Here is a 17,961-nt window from a genome sequence, read left to right on the forward strand (position 1 = left end):
AGGTATATGCCTGGCACATGGCTGTTAAAATCAACACCGGCGCTAGGGAGAGGGGTCTAGAGTGCCCTTTTTCTCCTGTTCTCTCCCTGTCACGCATCACTGCACAGCGAGGCTGCGCTGGGTTGCATGACAGTGTTCAGAATCTGGCCCGGCTTGTCACAATGAAAATATTCGTGGCCGAAACCAGAAAGGTTTCATAATGTATCACTGAATCCTGGAAGGAGCACATAGACTTTGAAACTAATGAGGTAAAAAGCACACAGGAGTGTCCCAACCAAAAGTGCTGAGCAGCTAATATTGATATGAGCAATATATTATTTTTGTATATGAGTGTACTTATGTCATACTTCATTTTTCCGTCTTCTCGTTCTTGTATTTATGAGTTAGTTTGGAAGTTGGACTAGTCAGGTATGTCTAACCCATGAGTTTAATTTGACAAGATGTGTACGTAAACTGGTGGGAGAGACCCCCCCCCCCCATCACTCGTTCTAAAAACAAATGATAAATACGTGTGTGTACATGTGTGTGTATATATTCATTTAAAGAAACAAAGGTTAAAGTGACTTTATAGTTAAGTGTTGAAATGGAATATGACTCGTTATTTCGCATACCATTACTTTTTACTGCAATGTTTTTACTTGGCAAATACCGTTACTAAGCAAGTTTTTAGTTCGCATACCTTTACATTGCAAGTGTTAATGTATGCGAACTAAAAACTTGCCTAGTAATAAAACCCCCAACATTACACTACCCTACACATCACAAACTTTAAAACTCCACACTACGCTACACTACTCAAACACCACTACAGTACCCTAAACTCTAAATCACTACCCCCAGCACGACTCTGTCCCTACACCCATTCCTGTCCCTACTCCCAAACACTACCCTGCACGCACCCCGACACTACCCTAAACCCTAAAACACTACCCTACACAAAAACCACAACACTACCCTAAACCCTAAAACACTACCCCAGCAGGACCCTGCCCCTACCCCCAAGACAGTCCCTACACTGAAACACTACCCTGCACAACCTCCAGACACTACCCTAAAGCACTACCCTAACACCAGAACACTACCCCCATCACGACCCTGCCCCTACCTCCAGGACTGTCCCTACACTTAAACACTACCCTGCACGGCCCCCCAACACTACCATAAACCCTAAAACACTACCCTACACTAACACCACAACACTACCCTAAAACACTGTTCCTACTCCTAAATACTACCCTTTAAGACCCCAGACACTACCCTAAACCCAAATACACTACTGTACACTACACAACTACACTACCCTTAAACTACACTACCCCTGCACGACACCACCCTAAACGCTAAAACACTACCCTACACTAACACCACAACACTACCCTAAACACTACCCCTAGCACGACACTGCCCCTACCCCCATTCCTGTCCCTACTCCCAAACACTACCCTTCAAGACCGCAGACACTACCCTAAACCCAAATACACTACTCTACGCTACACAAACACAAGTACACTACCCTTAAACCAAAAAGACTACCCCCTGCACGACCCTCCCCCCACCCTAAACGCTTAAATACTACACAGCCCTCTTACCGCAATCTCTCCTCGGTTCCTGTCTTCTCCGGCTTCCTGCGTGTGTCCGCTTCCACACAACGATGTGGATAGCCTTTACCTCACAAACGTTACGACGCAGGCAATGTATCAACTTGCATAGTAAAGGCTACGCGTTGTTACATCACATGCGTTCTAACGCTTGCGAAGTAATGGTACGCGGTGTATCAGCCGCGTACTAATGGATGTTTACCGTTAAAATGAGGTAAGAAATAACATTTAAAAATGGAAAAACACTGGAATTTACCAGTTAGAGTTTAGAGAAGAAACTATGACTCATGCCCCCACCACTGCTCATGACGCCACATATTACATCATGGCATTTTAAATGCCATCATTTAACGCCGTTAGCTGTGTGCAGCAGGGAGTTGGCCTTGCACAGCAGGGGGGTTGAAGCCAGGCCCGGCAGCACCCCGACCTCCCCCCCCCCCCCCCCGACAGCCATCAACCCGCTGCGCACAGCCTTCGGATACTGAGGTGGAGGATCTGGCCATCCTTTTGTGAGAGCTGGAGAGGAGGAGGCAGACCAATATAACCGATCTGTATCCAGATCCTCTTTTTATTTGGGACTTGGGATGAGCACTACTAGCATGTAATACGGCATTACAGGCTGTTGGTTTCCTGAATAATCTTGAAACAATTTTGTTATCCTTTGTGTATAGAATTACATCTAGAATTTCAATTCCCATGGGAGAAATGACTAGACTCAAGAGAAACTGTAGCGGGGGATCAGTGTTCCTTACTGAATTGGACAAACTAGAACGAAGATTCCAAAACAGGGGATATTCTAGGACCGTTTTGGATTGTGCAAAGAATAAAGTACAGAAAATATCAAGACCAAACTTACTACAAGTAGGACGGAAAGAAAAAAACAAGAACAGGGAACGTAAGATTGCTATGGTGACAGATTATAACACACATAGTCACCAAATTTACAACATTCTTCGGAAACATTGGTATATTCTGAAACTAGACAAGTCAATAGAAAAATATGTTGCCAATAATCCTACTGTGTCTCACAGAAGAGGCACCACCTTGAGAGAACTTCTTTGTCCTAGTTACTTGCGCCCAAAAAGAAAGAAACCATTTGGTTACCTTCTAAACCAATAGTTTTTTTTAGATGTACCAACTGCAGCATGTGCCAATTCGCAGCCAATAAAACAACTGATTTCCAATACAACACCACAGTAAAATATGGCATCAAACAATTTATAAACTGCAACACCAACTTTGTGGTATACTGCATTATCTGCTGCTGCGGTTTAATTTATGTGGTTAGCACAATTCGCCCCCTTAGGGTAAGAATTCAAGAACACTTTAGGGCGATACGAAACAACAACTGCAGTTACCCATTTGCGGTACATTTCAATCACAATCACACATTAGCCGAGATGGTAAAAATTAGGTTCCATGGAATATCACATACTGTGAACGGACCAAGGGGTGGCGATAGGACCTTAAATCTCAGAAGGACAGAGACACAATGGATCATTAAATTGCGAGCAGTAGAAATGGGGATTCATTTCGATAAAGAATTACATGTATTCCTAGCCTAATGAACTATTATGGGGACATTTCTACTGCTAACATATCTGAACTGAATCAACAATCACAAATGTAACATGCATTTATGTTTAAAAATGTGCAACGTGTTTGTTTGGCTCCCACCCCCATTTTTCCGTGGGCGACACTTAGTCATCTTTGTTGCAACCTCTTTCCCTGACTATTTTTCTTAACAACATGACTGTGATTATAATATTTTGACCTGTTTTTGTAACTACGATTAACACTTACTCTGAGGTTACAATATATGTTTTATATCTATACAATCAGAAATGTAACATGCATCTATGTTTGAAAATGTGCAACATTTTTGTATGGCTCCCACGCCTATTCTGTATATCTATCAGACAAGCCTTTTTTTCTATCTGACTTTTGTTTTGTTTGTTCTTCCATCTCTGTTTCACCTTGTTTTGCATTCTTACACTCTACGGCACAGGTGGAGGATTGGTCTCCTTTCGAAAGAAAAAATATAAATAGGGAGACTCGCTCTATAACTATTAGACTATTTCGCTAAAATAGTCTTTATAAGACATTTCTCAATAATAGAAACATCGTGACCCAGTTAAATATGGATAGGATCCAACTTATATATTAGACTTATGGGACTGATCCCAATGGCAGAAACGTACCAAACAACACTCGTTAAATATGGCAGCCCCGTTTCTCCCGCCTAGACAAGGTGACTACTCTTCGACGTCTCCGGTCATTTCCGGCTTTGACGCCACGCTCACTAGTTTAAATCTGCAACCGTGCCACTTGTTATGGTCTTTCGTTGTGGATGGTATGCGGGGCCCATGTTTCTGGAATCTTAAACAACATTGTGCGGTAAGTTTGAATGAATGGCCCGTTCTCTTCTCCTCTCTTTACTAAAATATTCCTCTGTAGTGATGTGAACTCAGTGTGGTATATATTAAATATTGCCACGCTAGCTAAATATTTTTTACATTAGTTTTGTTGATATAATACGAAAACCGAGTCTATCGGGATGCCTCCTGTTAGAATCCGGGTTCTCGGGTTGGCACAGGTAGGTACTTGTGACAAGCAGGGAACCTTTCCTCTAGTCAGGGTAAGGGGTTACACTCCTAAAATAACCCCTGCTCACCCTCTAGGTAGCTTGGCGCGAGCAGACAAGGCTTATCTCAGAGCGTTATAGGTTAAGCATTTGTGAACACATACAGTAACCCAGTGACAACACTACAAATGGACACCACACAGGTAGGTATATTAAAAATAGGGATTCTTTATATAGGATTATCACAAGACAATTAAACGATTAAAAGTACACAATACGGTTGCTTAGTTGGTAAAAGGTTGCTTAGTTTCTCTCAAGTTCTTAAATGCGACACTTTAAGTCAATGTACCTCAGATGCGACACGCAGGGCAACGAAAGTGTTGCAGCGATGCAGATGTGTTGAAGTTCTTGGTGCAAAAGAAATAAAGACGGGATCTTCCAGATGCGTGACGCTTCTCCGAGGTTGCGAGACGCTTCCGCTCGATGCGATGCTGCAGCGGCGACACCCCTTCTGCGAGGTGCGGCAACCGCGGCTCCGATGGCGGCACGCTTCTCCGTGGATGCGAGACACTTCCGGACGATGCGAGACGCTTCCGCTCGATGCGATGCTGCAGCGGCGACACTCTCTGCGAGATGGGACGGCAACAGCTCCGACGGCGATACGCTTCTCTCCCATGTGTCGCGCTTCCAGCTCCTTGCGACACGCAGTCCCTCAGAAGGCCCAACAACAGCAGCAGGCACTTCCAAAAGACTTTGGGGAGCTGGGGATGAAGTCCACTGGTCCTGGGACTTGAATTCAGGGGGCAAGCCCTTGGAGATCTTTAAGCACAAGTTGAAATAAAAGTCTTTGTAGTCTTTTCTCCTCTCCTTCAGCAGCAAGGCAACCACTGCAGGGCAATCCCCCAGGTCAGGGACAGTTACTCCTCCTACAGCTTTTCCAGTTCCTTCTCTTCTGGCAGAGGTTCTTCTTGTTTCCGCAGGATCTGATCTAATTTCTTGGGAGCAGGGTCCCAATACTTATACCCCTAATTCCTTTGTTCCTCTGGGGTAGAGGGGCCTTTGCCCAGTCCAAACCAGTTCTTGAGCACTCTGTTGACATGACTCGGCCTTTCTATTCAGGGTGCAGGGCAGAGACATCAGCCGCTCCGCAGGAGGCGGCGCCAGCATTGTGGTAGCAGAGCACAACCCTATTCAGAGCCCAGGTGTACTCCTCCCACCCATCTGACTGCCAATCTTCGTATTCACCACCAGGCTACCTAGCCCTGCCCCTCTGGGTTTCCCCAGCCCTGTCACTCACACAACCAGACAGGCAGATACACATCATAGCAGAGGCGGGCTGAAATGGTCAGGCAAGCAAATACCAACTTTCTAAAAGTGGTATTTGCAATGACAGAATATTAAAATAAACTTTACTAAAAGATGTATTTTATTATTCTGAGTTCAGGCATACTAAACTCGAATTTCTACCATGTTCCCTGGGTCTGTTAGGATCATAGAATGTAACAATTCTGACAGCCCATTCTGGCCCATGGAGAACAGGTAGCCTTACAATAGTGAAAAACGAAAATGGCAGTAATTCACTATTAGGACATGCCACACACATCAGGGCTTGTCCTACCTTATGCTTACAATGCACCCTGCCCTTGGGCCTACCATAGGGGTGACTAATATGAAGTTAAGGGAAGGTTTAGGGACTGGGAAGTGGGTGCACTTACCCAGTCAGCATGACAGTACCAGACTGCACGCAGGTTCTGCAGTGGCAGACCCTAGACACATTTTACTAGGCCGCTTCTGTGGGTGGCACAACCAGTGCTGCAAGCCCACCAGCAGCATTTGTATTTACAAGCCCTGGGCACTCCTGGTGCACTTTACTGGGGTCTGACAGTAAACCAAATAAGCCAATCATGGAATCCAACCAACATAAACATTTTAAATAGGGAGCACTTGCACTGGTTGGCAGTGGCACAGTGCCCTGAGCAGCTAACACCAGCAAAAACATAGGAGGCACAACGACAAAATGTGGAAGGGAGACTCACGCCAAGGTGCCAGGTCTAACACGTGTCCCCTCCAGCTGAAGAGTGGGGAGAACTACCCTACCCCAGGGAGTTCCTCATCACTAAGGCGGAAAAATCTGGACAGACCGTCCGCATTGGCGTGATCTGTACCAGGGCGATGTTCCACCGTGAAATCCATACCCTGTAGGGAAATGGACCACCTCAACAGCTTTGGATTCTCACCCCTCATATGCATCAACCATCTGAGGGGCCTGTGGTTTGTCTGAACCCGGAAGTGAGACCCAAACAGGTAGGGTCTTAGCTTCTTCAGCGCCCAGACCACAGCAAATGCCTCACGCTCAATAGCACTCCATCTCTGTTCCCGTGGTAGTAACCTCCTGCTAATAAAGGCTACAGGTTGATCTAGGCCCTCCTCATTAATCTGTGAAAGAACAGCCCCCACACCATGCTCTGAAGCGTCTGTCTGGACGATAAACTCTTTGGAGAAGTTGGGAGCCAAGAGCAAGGGCGCCGTGCACATAGCAGCTTTCAGGGCCTCAAAAGATTTCTGACAGGTGTCAGTCCAGATCACCTTCCTGGGCTGCTTCCTTGAAGTCCGCGCTGTCAAGGGGGCAACGATGTTGCCATACCCCTTGACAAACCTCCTGTAGTACCCGGTGAGACCTAGGAAGGCTCTCACCTCTGTCTGGGTTTTGGGCGACTCCCAATTCAGGATGGTTTCTATCTTGGGTTGAAGGGGTGCCACCTGGCCACTCCCAACTTGGTGTCCCAAGTACACCACCGAACCCTGCCCGATCTGGCACTTACTCGCCTTGATCGTGAGGCCTGCCCTCCGCAGCGCCATCAACACTTCCCAGAGGTGGTGCAGATGTTCCTCCCACGTGGAGCTAAACACTGCGATGTCATCCAGGTAGGCTGCACTGAACGAATCCAGCCCAACCAACACCCGGTTGACCAACCTCTGGAAGGTGGCAGGGGCATTTTTCATCCCAAAGGGCATAACCCGGAACTGGTAATGCCCATCAGGGGTGGAAAATGCTGACCTCTCTTTGGCCCCCTCGGTTAAGGCGATCTGCCAATACCCAGACGTTAAATCAAACGTACTGAGGTAGTTGGCAGCCCCTAGCCGATCTATGAGCTCATCAGCTCTGGGGATGGGGTGTGCGTCAGTCCTAGTGACCGAATTTAGTCCTCTGTAGTCCACACAGAACCGGAGTTTGGGTGTGGCTCCCGGCACGGCAGCCTTTGGGACCAAGACCACTGGGCTGGCCCAAGGACTGCTTGAAGACTCAATTACCCCAAGGGCAAACATCTTGGAGACCTCCTCCTTGATGCAGGCCCTTACCCTGTCAGTCACCCTGTAGGCCTTGTGCCTCACAGGTGTACTATCCCCAGTGTCCACATCATGGACGCACCACTCAGTGACACCGGGAACCAGGGAAAACAGGTCAGAAAATTGTCCCAGCAGCTGGCGACAATCATTCTGTTGCTCAGGGGTCAGGGTGGAAGAGAGGATGACACCATCCACTGACCCATCTTGCTCTTTGACTGACAGGAGGTCAGGAAGAGGCTCGGTCTCCTCCTCCATCCCAGCATCTGTTGCTAAGAGCATGCCCACTTGGGACCTCTCCAAGTGGGGCTTGAGGCGGTTGACATGTAGGACCCTTAAGGGGTTCCTAGGAGACTTCAGGTCCACCAAGTAGGTAACAGGACTCTTGCGCTCCACAACCTCAAAGGGACCGGTCCACTTATCCTGGAGCGCACAGGGCTCCACGGGGGCCAAGACCCATACTTTCTGCCCAGGCTGAAGCTCTACCAGAGTGGCATTCTGGTCGTACCACCGCTTCATCTCCTCCTGGCTGGCTTCCAGGTTTGCCTCAGCAAGTTCCCTGAAACGCCTAGTCTGGTTTCTGAAGGCCAGCATGTAACTATATACATTCTGGGGAGGTTTCCTGGGAGATTGCTCCCAGCCTTCCTTTACCAGACTTAGAGGTCCTCTCACTGGGTGTCCGTACAGCAGCTCAAGGGGACTGAACCCCAGAGACTTCTGTGGCACCTCCCTGTAAGCAAAGAGAAGGCACGGTAAGAGGACGTCCCACTTACCCCTCATGGGTTCCTCAAGACCCATTATCATGCCCTTTAGGGTTCGGTTGAATCTCTCAACCAACCCGTTTCCTTGGGGGTGGTAAGGTGTGGTGAACTTGTAGGTTACACCACACTCTTGCCAAAGGGACTTCATATATTTAGATATGAAGTTGGTACCTCGGTCAGACACCACCTCTAGAGGGAATCCCACTCGGGAGAAAATTCCCATCAGCGCACGTCCCACCACGGGGGCCGTCACTGTCCTCCGAGGTATGGCTTCCGGGTACCGGGTGGCATGGTCCACCAGGACCAGGATGAACCTATTGCCCATCGCTGTCCTAGGGTCCAGTGGCCCTACGATGTCAATCCCCACTCGCTGGAATGGGGTACCGACCACAGGGAAGGGTTGGAGTGGAGCCTTCTGCTTCCTTCCACTCTTCCCACTTGCCTGGCAAGTTTGGCATGTTCTGCAGTGAGTATCTGAACTACTGCGCATTTGGGGCCAAAAGAAGTGGGTGACAAGCCTTTCAAAGGTCTTGTCCTGCCCCAAATGTCCTGCTAATGGCACATCGTGAGCCAGCCCCAGTAGGAAGGCTCTGAAGCGCTGGGGTACCACCAGTACACGGGCTGACCCAGGCTCAGCAACCTTAGGCTCAGAATACAGGAGGTCGTTCTCCCAGTAAATGAAGTGTGTTCCAGACTGATCACCGTTGGCCTGGTCTGCAGCCTGCTGCCGCATACCCACAAGAGAAGGGCATTCTTTCTGCTCCCTGCAGAATTCTTCCCTGGAGGGTCCTCCTTCCTGCTGCCAATGGGTCAGCTCAGGCAGGTCCCCCAGTTCAGCTATCTGTTCCCCTGTAGGTTCCAGGGCATCCCCCTCAAGGTCTGCTCCCTCCTGGACCGTGGGAACTTCAGGAGCCGGTTTCCCGCGCCCCCTGCTCCTTCTCTTTAAGGCCGGTCCCTGGGCCTCCCTCTCAGGCTCCAGGACCTCTTGAGTACCCCTACTGGCTGCCATGGACCGTGTGGTGACACACGCCCAATCCGGCATACCCAACATCTCCAGGTGAGCACTCCGCTCCACCTTAGCCCAAGGTGAGCTCTCCAAGTCGTTCCCTAACAGACAGTCAACAGGCATGGCGGGCCTCACAGCTACCTGAGTACCAGAGACCCCCCCCCCCTACTGAAAGGGAACCTGAGCCACTGGGCAGTGACTCTCGGTGTTGTCAGCGGCAACAACCGGATAGAATGCTCCTGGGACAACCTGCTCTTGAGACACCAGGTGGCGCTTGACAGCCGTCACACTGGCTCCTGTATCTCTGAGAGCTTCAACCCTATGGCCATTTATGGTCACCCACTGCCTGTATTTTTTAGTGTTCTCAGGCAGCTGGGTTTGGGGGACCACTTCACAGTCTCCTAATGAGACAAGGGACATCTCTGAGGGACCCCACCCACCTTGGACATTCACCTCCTCCCCCAGGGCTACACTACTCACCTGCCGGGATGGAGCACCAGTGGGTGCGGGTTTACCAAATAATGGACACTTCACATCAGAGGCAAAATGCCCTAGGTTACCACACTTGTAACATCTGATGGGCCCCTTCTGAACAGGTGTACCTGTCGGGGCCCCGGTCTGCTTCTGGGGTGGGGGAGGCTGAGAACCTTTCCCTTGGTTCCCTTGGGGATTACTTTGGGGCCCCTTCTGGAACTCCCTCTGTTTACCCTTGTCCCCCCCACTCTTCTGCTGGGGACCCTGCCCACCTTTGGCGGAATCTCCCACTTGACCCTTGTGGACCCTGGTACTGACCCAGCGGTCCGCCTCCTCAGCAAGCTTCCTAGGGTTAGTCAGCCTACTATCAATCAGGTGCTGGCGTAGCTCAGGAAAACAATTACTAGACAAGTGCTCCCATGCCATTAAATCAAGAAGCCCTTGAAAATCATTAACTTTGCTACCCTTCACCCAACCATCCAGTGCTCTGCAAAAAAAAAGTCACATACTCAACATATGTACTGTTTGGAATCTTAGTGCAACCCCTGAACCTTTGTCTATACAACTCAGGGGTCAACCCATACCTAGACATCAAAGCAGCCTTCATATGGGGATAGGAATTATAATCATCTGAAGGCAAATCCAGCAGTGTATCCCGTCCCTCACTAAGGAACCGTCCCCACAACCCCGCTCCCCAATCTTTCTCAGGGATCCGGTGGGAAGACATGGCTACCTCATAGGCCTTAAACCACTGCCCTATGTCATCATTTTTAAAAAATTCCTTCACTACATCTTTGGGTATGTACACTCTAGACTCTACCTGCACTGGGGGTGTGCTGCCACCAGAGGGAGTGCTTCCCAAGCCCTGGGCTTTCAAATCCAGCTCCCTCATTATTCTGTCATGCTCCATTTGGATTTTTTTCTCTTCCATTAGCATTTTTCTCTCTTCCATTTCCATTCTTTTTTGTTCCATGGCTAACTGCCCATTTAGTTTGGCCATCTCTATTTCATGAGCTCTGGTGTCTTTCCTGTCTGCCAACTCCTCTGGAGATAAACTTTTGTCAGAGACACTGCTACCTGCAGGGGAAGGGCTTCTCCTTCCTCTTGAACCCACTGGCTCCTCTGCATTCTCATCATCACTGGCATTCCTTGCTTCTACCCAGGCCCTCAGCGCCGTGTAGAACCCTGTTTTGTTTTTACATCCAGTTGTAGCAACATTAAACTTTTTGCAAAAGAATTTCAGCTGTGATAATGTGTAGCTGTCTAGTTTCTCTTCTTCCCATTTAAATTCAGTATCCACAGAGACTATGGCTGATGCTTTCTCCACCATGGTTAAGCTTGGCAGTGCTCAAAAATAGACAGTCCAAAAAAAGAAATCTACCAACAAGTATTGGTTGCGTTTAAGGTCTGCACTCACTAAGTAGTGTTCACCAATCACTGTACATGAGTCACAAATGCAAATACAGAATCCTCACCGCTGACCACCAATGTTAGAATCCGGGTTCTCGGGTTGGCACAGGTAGGTACTTGTGACAAGCAGGGAACCTTTCCTCTAGTCAGGGTAAGGGGTTACACTCCTAAAATAACCCCTGCTCCCCCTCTAGGTAGCTTGGCGCGATCAGACAAGGCTTATCTCAGAGCGTTATAGGTTAAGCATTTGTGAACACATACAGTAACCCAGTGACAACACTACAAATGGACACCACACAGGTAGGTATATTAAAAATAGGGATTCTTTATATAGGATTATCACAAGACCATTAAACGATTAAAAGTACACAATACGGTTGCTTAGTTGGTAAAAGGTTGCTTAGTTTCTCTCAAGTTCTTAAATGCGACACTTTAAGTCAATGTACCTCAGATGCGACACGCAGGGCAACGAAAGTGTTGCAGCGATGCAGATGTGTTGAAGTTCTTGGTGCAAAAGAAATAAAGACGGGATCTTCCAGATGCGTGACGCTTCTCCGAGGTTGCGAGACGCTTCCGCTCGATGCGATGCTGCAGCGGTGACACCCCTTCTGCGAGGTGCGGCAACCGCGGCTCCGACGGCGGCACGCTTCTCCGTGGATGCGAGACACTTCCGGACGATGCGAGGCGCTTCCGCTCGATGCGATGCTGCAGCGGCGACACTCTCTGCGAGATGCGACGGCAACAGCTCCGACGGCGATACGCTTCTCTCCCTTGTGTCGCGCTTCCAGCTCCTTGCGACACGCAGTCCCTCAGAAGGCCCAACAACAGCAGCAGGCACTTCCAAAAGACTTTGGGGAGCTGGGGATGAAGTCTACTGGTCCTGGGACTTCGTTCAGGGGGCAAGCTCAGTTCAAGCCCTTGGAGATCTTTAAGCACAAGTTGAAATAAAAGTCTTTGTAGTCTTTTCTCCTCTCCTTCAGCAGCAAGGCAACCACTGCAGGCCAATCCCCCAGGTCAGGGACAGTTACTCCTCCTACAGCTTTTCCAGTTCCTTCTCTTCTGGCAGAGGTTCTTCTTGTTTCCGCAGGATCTGATCTAATTTCTTGGGAGCAGGGTCCCAATACTTATACCCCTAATTCCTTTGTTCCTCTGGGGTAGAGGGGCCTTTGCCCAGTCCAAACCAGTTCTTGAGCACTCTGTTGACATGACTCGGCCTTTCTATTCAGGGTGCAGGGCAGAGACATCAGCCGCTCCGCAGGAGGCGGCGCCAGCATTGTGGTAGCAGAGCACAACCCTATTCAGAGCCCAGGTGTACTCCTCCCACCCATCTGACTGCCAATCTTCCTATTCAGCACCAGGCTACCTAGCCCTGCCCCTCTGGGTTTCCCCAGCCCAGTCACTCACACAACCAGACAGGCAGATACACATCATAGCAGAGGCGGGCTGAAATGGTCAGGCAAGCAAATACCAACTTTCTAAAAGTGGTATTTGCAACCACAGAATATTAAAATAAACTTTACTAAAAGATGTATTTTATTATTCTGAGTTCAGGCATACTAAACTCGAATTTCTACCATGTTCCCTGGGTCTGTTAGGATCATAGAATGTAACAATTCTGACAGCCCATTCTGGCCTATGGAGAACAGGTAGCCTTACAATGGTGAAAAACGAAAATGGCAGTAATTCACTATTAGGACATGCCACACACATCAGGGCTTGTCCTACCTTATGCTTACAATGCACCCTGCCCTTGGGCCTACCATAGGGGTGACTAATATGAAGTTAAGGGAAGGTTTAGGGACTGGGAAGTGGGTGCACTTACCCAGTCAGCATGACAGTACCAGACTGCACGCAGGTTCTGCAGTGGCAGACCCTAGACACATTTTACTAGGCCGCTTCTGTGGGTGGCACAACCAGTGCTGCAAGCCCACCAGCAGCATTTGTATTTACAAGCCCTGGGCACTCCTGGTGCACTTTACTGGGGTCTGACAGTAAACCAAATAAGCCAATCATGGAATCCAACCAACATAAACATTTTAAATAGGGAGCACTTGCACTGTGGCACTGGTTGGCAGTGGCACAGTGCCCTGAGCAGCTAACACCAGCAAAAACATAGGAGGCACAACGACAAAATGTGGAAGGGAGACTCACGCCAAGGTGCCAGGTCTAACACCTCCGTATAACCAAAAAATAAGGGGAGTAATTTAATTTAAGGCTGATAAAATTTGCCTACAAAGACGTGCTTACGGGGTTAAACCGGCATTCCCTTTTTCATACGAAAATAATGTAATCAAATGGTTTTCAGATAAACTATATTTTTCTAAAACGTGTGTCTTGGTGAATACTTTTCAGGTCGCTAATTTTACTCACTATGGTGGAATCAAAGACCCCAACGAGTAAGTAGTACATACAATTTGTGACTTATTTTCTACTTAGGGCTCAATTTGTCCTACGGGTATTAGCAACACTCAATTACTGCTTGAACCAAACAACTGGCTAATATTATGCTGTACGATAATTTTTTTTTACTGCTTAGAAACTACTACCTAGAAGATAAAATGAAGATTATTACAACGGACAAATCTCTAAGACTATACAGTCGAGTGCCCTGGGCCGTATAAACATTGGAAAAACGGTCAATCTTTGCTTAAATTTAGGTATAGTATATGAATGAAACATATGCCCTCAATTCAATGAAGGGGTAGCTTGAATGATATATAGTCATTTTTGTTTCTGCTGTGCTTTATCCCATTAGAATACTTGCTGGAGACACATTTATCAAAACAAGCCTAGTTGATACAACTTCTATATAACCAGTTCTCATGAAATAGAGGGAACATGTCTACAATAAGCGGATAACGAATGCAGTTACCCTTATTTTTAACTATTTCTAATTAGCCTGACATTTCAAACTCTTTGGTAACATTTTGATTTTTGAAAATCTAATTCCGTTTTTTATACATTTTCTCGCAGCACTTTCTGAATTTGTAGTGCTCTGTTGAGAAGGAAAGAAACAAAATACTATTGGGAAACATTAACGTCTGAACGGGATATAGAAATTCCAAATATTTGAACAAAGGTCAGTGATATCAGTATACATAGGACTCTCTGACTATATTGGTCATCTACGTTCGGTAAACAAACTTCGGCACACGGTGTGGTAATGGGTCTCTATTGCAATCCGTATCAAATAAAAACCAAAAAAACTCTTCTCTCTTGCCTTCTCTTTTTCCTTCTTATTAACCAACACTGTTTCTTTTTTGTTTTTAGACTTTATCTTCTTTTCTCTTTTTTTCTTTTTGTATACTCAATTCTCACTTTTTTTCAATGACAAGAGCACCATAATAATTGGAGCATGTTATTAGTGTACCCATATGTTCAGTCAAATGAGATCATGCCATTTTCTTTACAGCCCTGAGGAAGTCACAAGACGTGACAAAACACGTGTCGGCTGTTACCCATTTGGACCAAGACCCTGAGATTACGAATCTCTATCTTATGAACTGTCGATCAGAAGTATATGTACTTAGGGAACCTTGATTTTCTCTTGGTCTTCTTTAGAATTGTGATTCTCTTTTACAAAAAGTTTTTCTAAATTAAATTATTTTTGATACATATTTTGTGAGAACCTCAATCTGCTTTGTAGCCAGTGTTATATTGATGACACACTATGTTTGTCTCTTTGGTTAATAACCAATATGAATAATAGCTGTTACGTTTGAGTGCCGGTATATTTCTATTTAATCTTGTTTATCACGGGGATTGCATTGCATGATCTGTGTAATCTAGCACCTAGGTAGTAAGGTGCATTCCTATCCCGAATGGCACCGTAATAATATGGTTGTTCCTGCTGTATTGAAAATATTATATGACAAGTGTTACTGAATACCTAATCTGATCACATTAGCCTTGTTGAGGTGCGCCTTACTTGACATTACTACCGTTTAATTTATTGATGCCTCTGATTTGGTCTCACCATCTGTTAATACCTTTCTCGTACAAGCGTCATCCAGCACAGACAGTTGTAAAAAAAGACCTAAAGTTGAGTTGCAGAAGAAACGGTCATGGGCTAAGCCATCAGTCCCAGATCTACTGCAGCAAAGCCGCTGAGGAAGTCCGAGCCACTGGTAGCTGTTGTCTCGACATGGAAGGCTGTGCATGCTATACGACTGGGTTGTGTCCACACTAGAAATAAAACGCTGCCTCATAGGATCATGAAAAATCATAGACCTATGCTTACTGCTCCCTGGTACTCACTATATTTGAGGGAAGCTAAGCTGGGTTTCAGAAAACTAGACCGGATTTGGTGTGTGGACTACTCTTGCAATGCAAGAGACATGCTAAAAAGGGCCCTGAAGGAATGCAAGATGCACGTGTTATCAGCCGAGAACTCAGCAAATGAAATGTTTGAGATTGTTCATAACTTTTCCTCTCCTGAGTGTGTAAGAAATCATATTGTGAACTCCCAGGATGGCAGATAGACTCTAAACAAAATTTGATCAGAAGGTCTTTAATATTCTGAAATCATTATATCTTGTGGGACAGATTGTGACCCAAGGGTTTGAGAAGCAGGGCCAATACCATATAAGGGAGTGCAGGATGATTGGCAGAGGGCTTCTGGAAATGATAGTAATACCAATCTTTAAAAATAGGAGCCATTAATTCCTGACAATTTAATTTCAATCACGACTGCCGTAAAATCAGGGTGTCCACTAGATCCTCTGCCATCTTTTCATTGGAAAGCGGCAGCTGGAGCGTTTGGTCAATTAATTCTGGAGATCTGCAATAACTTGCTGCAGGGTGGACGTGTTCCAGCGGAAGGGATAAAAGCTCGGGTATTGCCGAGATAAAAAAAAAACGTGAACGAGGATCCTGCCGTTCTTACACATTATCAGCTGATCTCTTGGTTGCCATTTGCTAGGAAGATCTTGGAGAAACACGTCAATCATCTGCTGTCTAAGTGACTGCACAGTGAACAAATACTTGATTCGGTTCAATCAGGGTTCTGCCCACTTCATACCACCGAGACAGTCTTGTTAGCCATGGTGGATGACCTTCGAATGCTTACGGACAAAGCAAAGGTTATGTGATCCTGGGAAATATTTTAATTCACTGAGCTGTCATTTTCTTCACATGTAAAAGCACTTTCAAATATGTGAGCTCAGCATGTCTGCTGTACAAAAACTCTTTTGTTGGATTTAATAGACTAAATCTTTACTCCATATAGAATACATCATTCATTCAAAAAGTCTTTATTTATGATTATTCATCTTAAAAGACATACTATACAAATCAATTTAAAAAGCAGCAATCAAGTTAATACATCATAATTAAAATGTGGTGACACAATTCATAAAATGTAAAATGGTCATAAAATCAGCTTTATAAGTAAAAATGGAGGGAAGCAAGTTGGGCTACAATCCTCCGCTCCTTTCCCTGATTGCCCAAGACCAACTAAGAAATTTGGCTACTCCAACAATAATTAAGTCTTTGTCACCAATTTTTAACAACCTTTTGGCAGACAGGGCAGAGGCTGTGCCCAGTGAGCGACACAGGGGTTTAGGCCATGTGTTCCTAGGTAATTGGTAAGCTGGGCAGACATAGAGGAGATGGCTTATGTTTTCAGAATGCTCAGGGCAGAACGGACACCTGTCTCCCAGGCCTGTTTTCCATTTTCTGGTAAAATCCCTTAAAGGGAGCGTTTCCACCCTGAACTGGTGAAACAGCCTACGATCTCTGGGCTTTGTGATCAGGTCCCAATAAGCTTCAAGAGAGGGTTCGTCTTTAAAATCCAAAAAGGCTCTGGTCAAAGGAGAGTCCAATAGTATGTTGATCCTTCTTGATTTGACCAAACTCCAGAAAGCCACTCTTAAGTCCGATTTTGATGGGATTACAGTAGATGACGGGGAAAACCAGAGGTCTCTCATGCCCATATCTATAAGGAGGTTTTTGATGGTTTTTAGCCATGAAATCTTATTGGAATAGTCCAACCCCCTTACTTCGAGTAGGGCCTTAGAGAATTGGACTAATTCCTGATTCGACCACATCCTTCTCCAGAAATATAACATTTTTAACTTGACGACTTCCTCAATTGGGTTGCAACCAAGATCAAACAATAAGGGAATTCGTGGGGTCGATTGTGGGAGTCCTACTAGCGATCTAAAGAATTTGTTCTGGGCCAGTATTAGGTCTGACAAGTTGCAATTCCCCCAGATTTCTGCACCGTATAGAACGGCTGGGGCGATTTTCGTTGAATACAACTTGATTACTGGGGCTATAGGTTTGGTGATGGATAGCCTGTGTTCTCTTAATAAAGCTCCCGCCAACTGTGAATGTTTTAAAGCCAGAAGCTTCATCTGGGGGGCCCAGCTCATTTTCTCACCAATGGTTATGCCCAGATAAGTGAAGACCTTGGCCTGTTCTAGTGGCTTCCCCCCCATAGACACTTTTGCTGCAACATCACCTGCCCCATGAAGGACCATAAATTTAGTTTTGTCCACATTAATCTCTAACTCATGTTTGCTGCAAAAAGCCTCAAATTGATGTAACGCCCGTTGTAGTCCCTGACGGGTTTTAGATAATATCAGGGTGTCATCAGCGAACATGAGTAGAGGGACCCTTTGTCCATCTAGTTTAGGTGCGTCAGTGGGATGGTCCTCAAAGTAGTGTACTACACCGTTAATAAATAACGAAAACAGTGTGGGTGCCAGGACGCACCCCTGCCGGACTCCCTTCTCGACCTTAAATCTATTAGTGACTTCGCCAGGGTTCCCCCACCGAACC

Source organism: Triturus cristatus, chromosome 4_2 (genome assembly GCF_964204655.1).
Source record: "Triturus cristatus chromosome 4_2, aTriCri1.1, whole genome shotgun sequence".
NCBI classification, from domain to species: Eukaryota; Metazoa; Chordata; class Amphibia; order Caudata; family Salamandridae; genus Triturus; species Triturus cristatus.